Source organism: Diceros bicornis, chromosome 17 (assembly GCF_020826845.1).
Source record: "Diceros bicornis minor isolate mBicDic1 chromosome 17, mDicBic1.mat.cur, whole genome shotgun sequence".
Lineage (NCBI taxonomy): Eukaryota > Metazoa > Chordata > Mammalia > Perissodactyla > Rhinocerotidae > Diceros > Diceros bicornis.
In genome coordinates this window covers 15,638,010-15,647,921 of record NC_080756.1, presented here as the reverse complement: position 1 = coordinate 15,647,921, position 9,912 = coordinate 15,638,010, and positions in this window count along the sequence as shown.

Here is a 9,912-nt window from a genome sequence, read left to right as displayed (position 1 = left end):
GACCTGAGCTACACCACTTAGGGCCCTTTCTTTGCTGTCAACTTTCTTCCTCGAATTTGCTCACAATAACCCCTCTCACAAATAATTGTCCCATTCTTGTATGACTATTTCCTTTGGAGGTCTATTTAAGGAAGAAGCTAAGATTTCCAAAGAATTGAAGGGGAAAATTCTCCACAGTAGAATTGCCAAAAATAAAATAAATCAAAACCAAGACATAACAGAAACCTCTGACTGGATTTCGATGTTTTCCCGTAGAGTCACCCATCTCCTCTACCCCTTCATTCATTCATTGACTCGTTCAGCACATTTTTTCAGCCCTTTTCTATATCAAGCACTATTCTAGAGATGATCCAGCATGGGTGAATAAGAGAGTCCTTCTCCTTGAGGAATTCAGTCTAGAGGAAGAGAGACTAACACAGAGATAATTAAAAAGAGGGCAGAACGAGAGCACAGAGGAGGAGCACTGCATTGGTTTCCTAGGGCAGCTGTAACAAAGTACTGAAAAGTGGGTGGCTTAACACAACAGAAATGTATTGTCTCATAGTTCTGGAGGCTAGAAGTCCAAAATCAAGGTGTCAGCTGAGCCATACTCCTCTGAAGCCAGTAGGGGAATGCTTCCTTTTCTCTCCATACCTTCTGGTGGTTTGCTACCAATCTTTGTCATTCCTTAGCCTGTACATGCATCACTCCAATCCTCTGTGTGTCCATGGTGTTCTCTCTGACTGTCTCTGTCTTCACATGGCCATCTTCTTCTAAAGACACCAATCTTATTGGATAGGGGCTCACCCTCCCCCCCCAGTACAACCTCATTTTAACTTAACTAATTACATCTGCAATCACCCTATTCCTAATAAGATCACATTCTAGGGGACCAGGGGTTAAGATGTCAATGCATCTAATTGGGAGGGATCACAGTTCAACTTGCATCAGGTACCTAACTCCTCCTAGGTGTATCAAGAAGTTTCCTAGAGGTGGGAGAGATTGAACCAAGTTTTGATGACAGAAAATTAAATAAGAATTAGCCAAAAGGGTGATTTTGGGGGAAGATGTTCTTGTGGAAAAAATAACATTGGAAGAGGCATGAAGGTATAGAAAGGGCATGAATAGACCACAGAAGTGTGAAAATTTCTATAGAATAGAATATTCAGAAATACAGCAGTGAACGATGGGTGCGAGAAGTGTACTTGGCTGAGATGAGGCACTAAGATGTGTCTACTTTAGCCCGCTGTAAATGAGATGCTGTGTCTTACTTATGGACTTGTGACTTACTGCTCTGACCACAGAAAAATGGGGCCTGAGCCGTTAGTAAATGTGCTATGGGAAAAGGAAAGTGGTAGATGGCTCTTCCTTGGTGGCTGAAATGGCCATCCTACTGCCCTCCTGCCCTTCTAGAGCTGGGAAGGGCATCATCTCTGGCCTTCTCTATGAAATATACATCTCAAAGGAAAGAGACTCTGTCTTGTTCTTCTCCATATTCTCAGCTTTCTGCACAACAGCTGGTACAGTGTGCACGCTGACTTTAGATGGGCTGAATGAATGGATAGATAGATAAGTACATTTAATGCATCAAAGCTTTGAGCAGGCCCTGTTGGCCAAGTAATGTACCTAGACTCATGCCATTTACCCATCATGGTGCCCCCTTCACTACTCTCTGCTTAGCTTTCTTTACAGTTGCCTCAGGGAGGGTCTTACAGGTTATAAGGAAAGGCTCACAGAAATCTCCTTTAGTAGTCCAGGTTTGCTGTAAGGCTATGTGGGGAAGTAAAGTGGCAGGAGAGCACATGGCAACAGCAGCCCAATTATTCTGAGTCCCAGGAATGCCAGGACAGTGGTGCACAGAGAGGGAGATGAGATAATCAAGGAAACAAGCTGAGCTCTCTCAGCTCACCTTCTGTGTGTACCCACCATTGCACTTCCCAAGAGAGGATGTGATTAGGTCTCCTCACCATCTGAAAGAAAGTGTTCCTGCTGGGGTTTTGCCCCAGGCCCCTTCAGAGGGGACTGGTCTCCTCACATATAACCTACACAAGGTCTGCTTCTGACCCTTGGTCCATTGTTAAGTTCCAATTTTTATGTAATGCCTGAATCATATCTTTAGGGAGAATGAACCACTATTCTCAGAAAGGGACAGTGGACCAAGCAGACACTTGTTTTTAAGATTTTTAAAGACCCTTCTTCAGAATAAGCAACTGACTGTGTCAGAAGGAGGTGGTCTGGGTCTGAAATTCCACAGCTCTTGAGAATTTGGCCATTTCCTCAGCACGTGTCTTGTAAGGCTTATTCACATTTTATAGGCTGCCTTTCAAATTCTCCCTCACACACGGGCCTTCCCTATCTCCCCAACCACTCTGCGTAATCAAGAGATTACGATCTTTGCAGTCAGGTAAATGTGGGCTGGAACTCGGCCACGGCACTTCACGGGCGTGCGCGTCATTTGGTTATTTACTTTCCTCAACTCCTCAGTCTTTGTCTGCAAAAAAGAAATAATGTTTCCTCACAATTTTTTTTGGAATATTTTATCAGTCAGAGTTCTCCAGAGAAACAAAACCAATAGGATATATGTGTTTGTTTGTTTATGTATTTATTATAGGAATTGGCTCACACGATATTATGGAGGCCAAGAAGTCCCACGACCTGCCGTCTGTAAGCCAGGAAAGCCGATGGTGTAATTCAGTCCAAGTCTGAAGGCCTGAGAACCAGCAGAGCTGATGGTATAAATGTGAGTCCAAGTCCAAAGGCCCAAGAACCAGGAGCTCTGATATCTGAGGGCAGAAGACGGATGCCCCAGCTCAGGCAGAGAAGACAAATTCGCCCTTCCTACACCTTTCTGTTCTATTCAGGCCCTCAACGGATTAGATGATGCCCACCTGCATTGGTGAGGATGATCTTCTTTACAAAGACTGCTGATTCCAATGCTAGTCTCTTCCAGAAACACCCTCACAGACACACGCAGAAATAGTGTTTTACAGGCTATCTGCACAACCCTTTGTCCAGTCAAGTTGACACACAAAATTAAGTATCACAGATATTAAATTAGAAAATGGTGTGAAATTGGCTGTAGAGATGCAGATTCTCTTTCTCATTTCTTTAAGAGCAAAGATGATTCGTAAGAGTTCTTTGTAACCACTTTCCCAGGACTTGAACTAGAGCAGGCACACAACAGTTGGCTTATTGATGGACTAAAAGCAGTTCAAATATATTTCCGCAAGAAAATAACTTACAACGTGCTAAGGAATATCACAGCTACTTACAACAATATTGACAATTGCAAAGCGATACAAATTGTTAAGTGTTCAGTTCACTGGCACTGCCTTCAGAATACGGGAGAGGAACACATACTTGGTTTTTTCCTAACTTTGAAATGCTACAGGCCTCTGGAGTTGACTAGACCTGCTCCTTTGTCAGTGGCCCTTTGAATCCCTCCACTGCTCTTCTCAGCCACTTCTATCCCCCCAAACACATATCCACCCCGGCCAAAGGAGGAGTTATCCAAGAGCAAGATGTGGAGATTATAGAAGGAGGTTAATCTCCATCCCAGCCTGGGCGCAGGCCGCCTTCTTGTTGGACCTACTGCATTACCTCTCCAGGAAGCTTGCCTTCATAGTGAGCTCATATTTAAAAAATGTCTTTATTCAGTGTCCTCTCAATGTGATCTTAGATAGTTAAACCAGAAATGGGAGAATAGTGAGCATCTAGGTCATGGCCTTTAGTTCACAGCTGAGGCCCAGAGAGGGCGTGTGATTTGCTAGAGGTCACAGAGCGAGTTATTGACAAATTCAGAACTGAAACCCGAGTCCTTTGTCTCCCAGCCAGTGTTTCTTCTTCTTTTTTTTTTTCCATTTGAACTTTCACACGTAGTTTTGCCTATGTTTGCTGTTTCTTTCATTAAATTGGAAACCCTCCGAAAGCGAATATTGCCTCTCTCTGTTCTTCGGCTATTCCTCAAATGTTCCCCACAAAAAGTAGGGTAATTATGTGTGTACCATCCAAAATGAGACACTTTTGAGAATGAAAGGAAGTATTGCTAATAATTAAGCCAGGACTTAATTATTAGCCAGATACATATTGGTGAATGAGTTTATTTTACCAAAGTTCTGTTTTTCTTTTATCCATTTATCTATGTATAAGCATTTCTGTCTTTCAAGGAGCTTCTGTCTCCAATCACCTAAACTCCAATGAATAGGAATAGGAACTCTTCCAGGTCAAAGTCGTTTTTTTTTTGGAAGCAAATTAGCCCTGAGCTAACATCTGATGCCAATCCTCCTCTTTTTTGCTGAGGAAGATTGGAGCTGGGCTAACATCCGTGCCCATCTTCCTCTACTTTATATGGGACGCCGCCACAGCATGGCTTTATAAGCGGTGCGTAGGTCTGCGCCTGGGATCTGAACCTGCAAACCTGGGGCTGCCGAAGCAGATCACACGAACCTAACCACTATGCCACCGGGCAGGCTGCCGGTAGTCTTTTTGTACACACACATTCTCTCTTTCTCTGTTTCTCTCTGTCTCTATCTCTCTCTGTCTCTGTCCCTGTCTCTCTGTGTATCTGTCCCTGTCTCTCTCTCTCTCTCTCACACACATATGCATGCACACACACACACGTTGTTGTGGAGCACGCACCTTGTGCACCAGAGAGATACCCAGATCTTGGACTAATTTGGTTCAGAAGAGAGGAAATCATCCAGGACAGGCAGGAAGGACAGGATGGAGCAGTTCTGGATAAAGGCAGAGAGGGAAGGACTCACTTCTCCATCTTTCTTCCCTATTTTAAGCCATTCTGCTTTCCTTTGTTTGCATTCTAAACTACTCCCTGTATGGATTCTTCAACATTTCACTTCACTATTTCCTCTTGCCGTGTACCTATACACTTTATAACACATTTAATTCAATGGCTTCTGCAGTGTTTTAAGCATTTTAAAGTCATAGGCTCTTTGAGGCCGGGAACAAAGATATTTGTTTTGATTAAAGAATTTTCGACAAGGACTTCTCACTGAAAAAGAGAAATAGGATTTCTCTCATAGCAGGAGGAATCTTGGACAGGTTGAAACCAAGGTAGAACAACCCAACCTTAAGTATCAGGAGATTATCCCTAAGAATGCTAGTGAAATGAACTTTTCTAGTTCTTATTTAAGCATAAACAATATCATGTAATTGGAAATAAACTTGTCAGTCCAATTCTCCACTAGATCCTTAGTGCCTGGAACAGTGTCTGACAATCATAGGTGCTTAGTAGAAATTTATGCAATGATGTCAGGCTGTCCCACCAATAAGGCAGGATTCATGAGATAACTTCTCACAATTCTATTCACCAAATGTAATAAATGTGCTCTGTTTTGTGCTGCAGCAATTACACTGAAACGTCAGAGAGGTTTTCAGCATGAAAAGAGCATGCATTCTGCAGAAGAAATGGACAGACAGCATGAACTGTGATCATGCAGCATGTGACAGTAAGTGCAACGAGAGAGAGAAAAAAAGTGCTCCTTCCATTTACTAGAAGGACAGGCTGGCTCAGTCTTGGAAGGAAAATCATTGAGGGGGTGGCATGTACTAGAAAAATGAATAGGATTTCAACAAATAGTGAAAATTATTTATAGGGAGGCAGAGTAACCGAATCTGAATATAATTTGGGTATGAATAGGGGTTGTAGGAGATGAGGGAGGGAGCATGGGAAGATCAGCGTATTTGAGGAATAGCAAAGAAGCCAGTGATCTTGAAGTAGAGTGAGCAAGCTAAAGGGGGTCCAAGATCAGGTCAGAGAGATAATAGGACAGAGAGGAGAGAAGGTGTAGAGCCTTGTAAGTCATTGTAAGGACTTTGTGAGTAAAGCGTGACACTATTAGAAGTTTTTGAGCAAAAAGGGGACATAATTCCCCCTTCATTGCCATGCTGAGAACAGACTATAAAGACCAGGGACATAAGCAGGGAGACCAGTCAGGAAGTTATCACATAATCCAGATGAAGATGACAATGACTCAGACCAGGGGAGTAGCGGAAATGGTAGGATTCTGACTACATGTTGAAGGCGGCGCCAACAAAACTTTGTGGATGGCTCTCAAGTGTAAGAGAAAGAGAGCATGCAGAAATGACCTCAAGTTCTTTGGCCAGAGCAGTGGAAAGAGGGGTTTTGCCAGTAGTAACTGAGATGTGGAAGCCTGGAGGAAGAGAGGATTTGAGAGAAGATGAGGAGCTCAGCTTTAGACATGATACATTTGAGATGTCTCTTAGTCAAAACTTGGTGATGTCAAGTCGGTAGTTGGATGTACGAGTCTGGAGTCCAGGTGGTGGTCTGGACTGAAGATACACATTTCGGCATCATGACTTTTTGCAAAGATGGCTTTGGAGTACAATCATATACAGTTAGATGCAGGAGATTAGTATTAGCAGAGTTAGTGTAGAGTCAGAAAAGGAAATTGTAGAAGGAGGATGGAAAGCATATTCAGAGCGCTCTGCAAATATGGGCTTGCTATTCTTTCCAGATCCAAACTATCAGAATCTTAAAAGCTAGTACTAGCATGCAACACATCTCCCAGAAAACAAGTTATTGAATTAACTCCAGTCAAAAAATGATAAAATGAGTAAATCTGCTGATTTTTCTCAGCACTCACAAAGAAACAAAACATCCTAGGGTTTTCACCTTAAACAAATAAATGCCTGTGAGTTTACTTATACACAGTGTATAAAATAGATTACCGTGGAGCGTTAGAGAAAAACGCACTTAAATGCCCAGCTCCCATTTGGTGCTGAGTTAACAGGAACACACTCGAACGCCACGTCTGTCTCTAGGCACAGCTCAAATTCCACTTCCTCCTGGAACCATTCCCTGAGCAGGAGACACCTTCTAGAGTCCTAGCGCCCATTTTGCACTCATCACCGCTTCCCTGGATTAAAGTTTTTCATATCTGTGAACATCCTCCGTTAGACTACAAACCCTTGGAGTCCCTGGAGTGTTTCCTGTTTTATTCACGCTTGCGTCTCCAGCACCTCATAGGATTTGAAGAAATAGATATTTGTTGAATGGGGTATAATTTTGGATTACCTTCAGTTTGGGATTTTCTGCACCATTGCTGCCTACCGACGGTGTGCCTAATCCTGAATTAACCGATAACCAATAACTGTTAGAGCAGCAAGTCTTCATTATACGGCCTCGGGCGGCGCAGTAGCGGAGAGCGCGCAAGGCGACTTCCTGGACCGCGCTTTCTCACTGACGTCTGTGACTTCCAAGGCTTTCCTTGAGGGGCTGGCAGGAATCAGGTTGACTGAGAGTGGGGAAAGCAGGGGAAAGAACCCCTCAAGTGAGGGCTGAGGGGGGAAGAAGTGGGGTAGGGGACGTTTACCTAAATCTTCCCCAGCTCCCTTAGGAGCAGCCCGCGGGAAGGGGAAGGGGAAGGGGAAGGGGAAGGAAGGGGAGGGGGCGATGGCTGGAGGCCAGCGAGGGGACGGTGAAAGGCTGACAGATGGAGTGCTCCCTTTGAGGGCTCTCTCAGGGCCAACCGTTGCAAAGCTACACAATGTACAGAAGTAAATCAAATTGAGGAACATGTGCACTAAAGAAGGGAGAGACGGGAGGGGGAAGAGGGCACACAGTAGGGAGGGGGCTGAGAGAGTGAGCCTAAAGAAGAGAGGGCAGGGGGAGTTAGGGAGAGAAAAAGGAAAAGAAAGCCACATCTTGGGAGGCTAGCATAACATCCCAAGGCCTCAGGGAACTTGGATGGGCATTTCAATTATTCTCAAATCTAGGCAAGACTAAATTCTCAATACCACAGATAAATACCGTCTGCGGGGGAAGAGAGCAACGCCCAGGGAAAGACTTCACCAGCACCCTTAATAATAGGGGGCAACTCTCCCCATAAATTACTATAGGAGGCTCCTAGAGGATAGCGCAGTGGTTTTAGCCTGGCCTCAGCTGGTACCCACAGAAAATATTCAGAGCCTTAATTTAGGCTTTGAAGAGGTTAAATCCCTTCTAGCCTGGGGGAATAAACAGCTCCCACCCTTAAAGCTGGATTTGGGCTTCTACTCCTGGATTCAGCTGGGTGAAGGTGGAAGGGGTGGGGGCTGAATATCAGGAGGCTGAGCCTGGGGATGTTTTTTCACGCGGTCACTGGATGGGGTAGACAGAGGCTTTGTCTTTGCTTTTTAAGCTCTCCTCCCTCACCTTACCTTTCCCAGTTCTCATTTTAGTCATCTTTTCTTTATCAAGCCCCTGCCCTGCTCCACATCCCTCCAACTCCCTTCGTCTAGATCCTTTAGATCCTGGGGGAGCCTTTTTCCCTTTAATGGTGGAGTGAACTAAAATGAACAAGGGAGAGCTAAGGTCCTAAAGCCCGGAGATGGGCAAGTTTGGAACTTCAATGTAGAGTGGGAGCAGGGTGACCGTACAATGTACATTAAAGCTGGGATATTTCTAAAAGTTGAAGGGGCTCTAAAAATAATTAACAGGCGTTAATTGATTTATAACGGGTCCAAACTGTGACTGTCCTAAGGAAACCAGAACTGAGGGTCACCTGGGATGTGACTAAATTGGCATGTAACCCCGTAGTTGTGCGTTGTCTCTATGTGAGCGTGTGTGTGTGTGTGTGTGTGTGCACTCTTGTGTTTGGGGGTATGGCAGGGGTGGGATATGGAGACTGTTCAACTTGTCATAGAGAATCTCTACGGCAACTGCCTAGGACCATTACTTCCCTTTATCTAACCAGTGTGACTCCTTGGAAGAGGTGGGGTTTTAACTTAGAATAAGTTTTCATTCAAATCTATCCTCCCAGTGGTTAAGGATTAAAAAATAGAGTAATAATCAAAATAAATAAAAAGGGACATAACAGTAAGCAGTCTTCCAAAGCACAGCATTCATTTCCTGCCTGTGTGATCCTGGGCAAGCTTCCTGTTCTTTCTGTTTTGCTCGCTGATACCTCCCTAGTGCCTAGCGCACAAGGGAAGCAGTTAAATGTTTATTGAATTCATTGATTAATGCACCACATTCTCCTCATTTGTTACAAAATGTAATATTGGGGGCTGGCCCCGTGGTGTAGTGGTTAAGTTCATGTGCTCCACTTCAACGGCCCAGGTTTCGCAGGTTTGGATCCCGGTCATGGACCTACACAGAGCTTATCAAGCCATGCTGTGGCGGTATCCCATATAAAGTAGAGGCAGATGGGCACGGATGTTAGCCCAGGGCCAGTCTTCCTTAGCAAAAAGAGGAGGATTGGCAACAGATGTTAGCTCAGGGCTAATCTTCCTCACCAAAAAAAAAAAAAAAGTGATATTATAGCACGCGTCTCAAAGAGTTGATGCAGCAATTAAATGAAGTAATGTAGGTAGAGTTTTCAATTCAAGGTAAAAATTCAGAAAATGCTGGCTGTGAGTGTTTCTAAAGGAGATAATATATGCAGACTACTGATGCAACAACTGTATGGTATAGACACTTTGCAAATGTCAGTTTCCTCCTTTATCCCTACCCTTTCTCCACACCATGATTCTTGTGTCTTGAAATACTCACCTCTGAACTCCAAAGGGCCAGTGTAGCTTTGTATTCCCTGTGCTGTCTGATTCCCTGCCTTCCTAGCTCATACCAGGAATTAAAGTGTCTAGAAATGAAAGCAGTTTTAGCTGGGAGAATGGGAGAGCAGGAAGAAGGGAAAATATCTGAGAAGTTTAACCAGACATTTGTGGTTGAAAAAATCATTGAGTGAGGGGCCGGCTCGGTGGCTCAGCGGTTAAGTACCCGCGTTCCGCTGCAGCGGCCCGGGGTTCACAGGTTCAGATCCCCAGCGCGCACCAACGCACCGCTTGTTAAGCCATGCTGTGGTGGCGTCCCATATGAAAGTAGAGGAAGATGGGCACAGATGTTAGCCCAGGGCCAATCTTCCTCAGCAAAAACAGGAGGATTGGTATAGGATGTTAGCTCAGGGCTGATCTTCC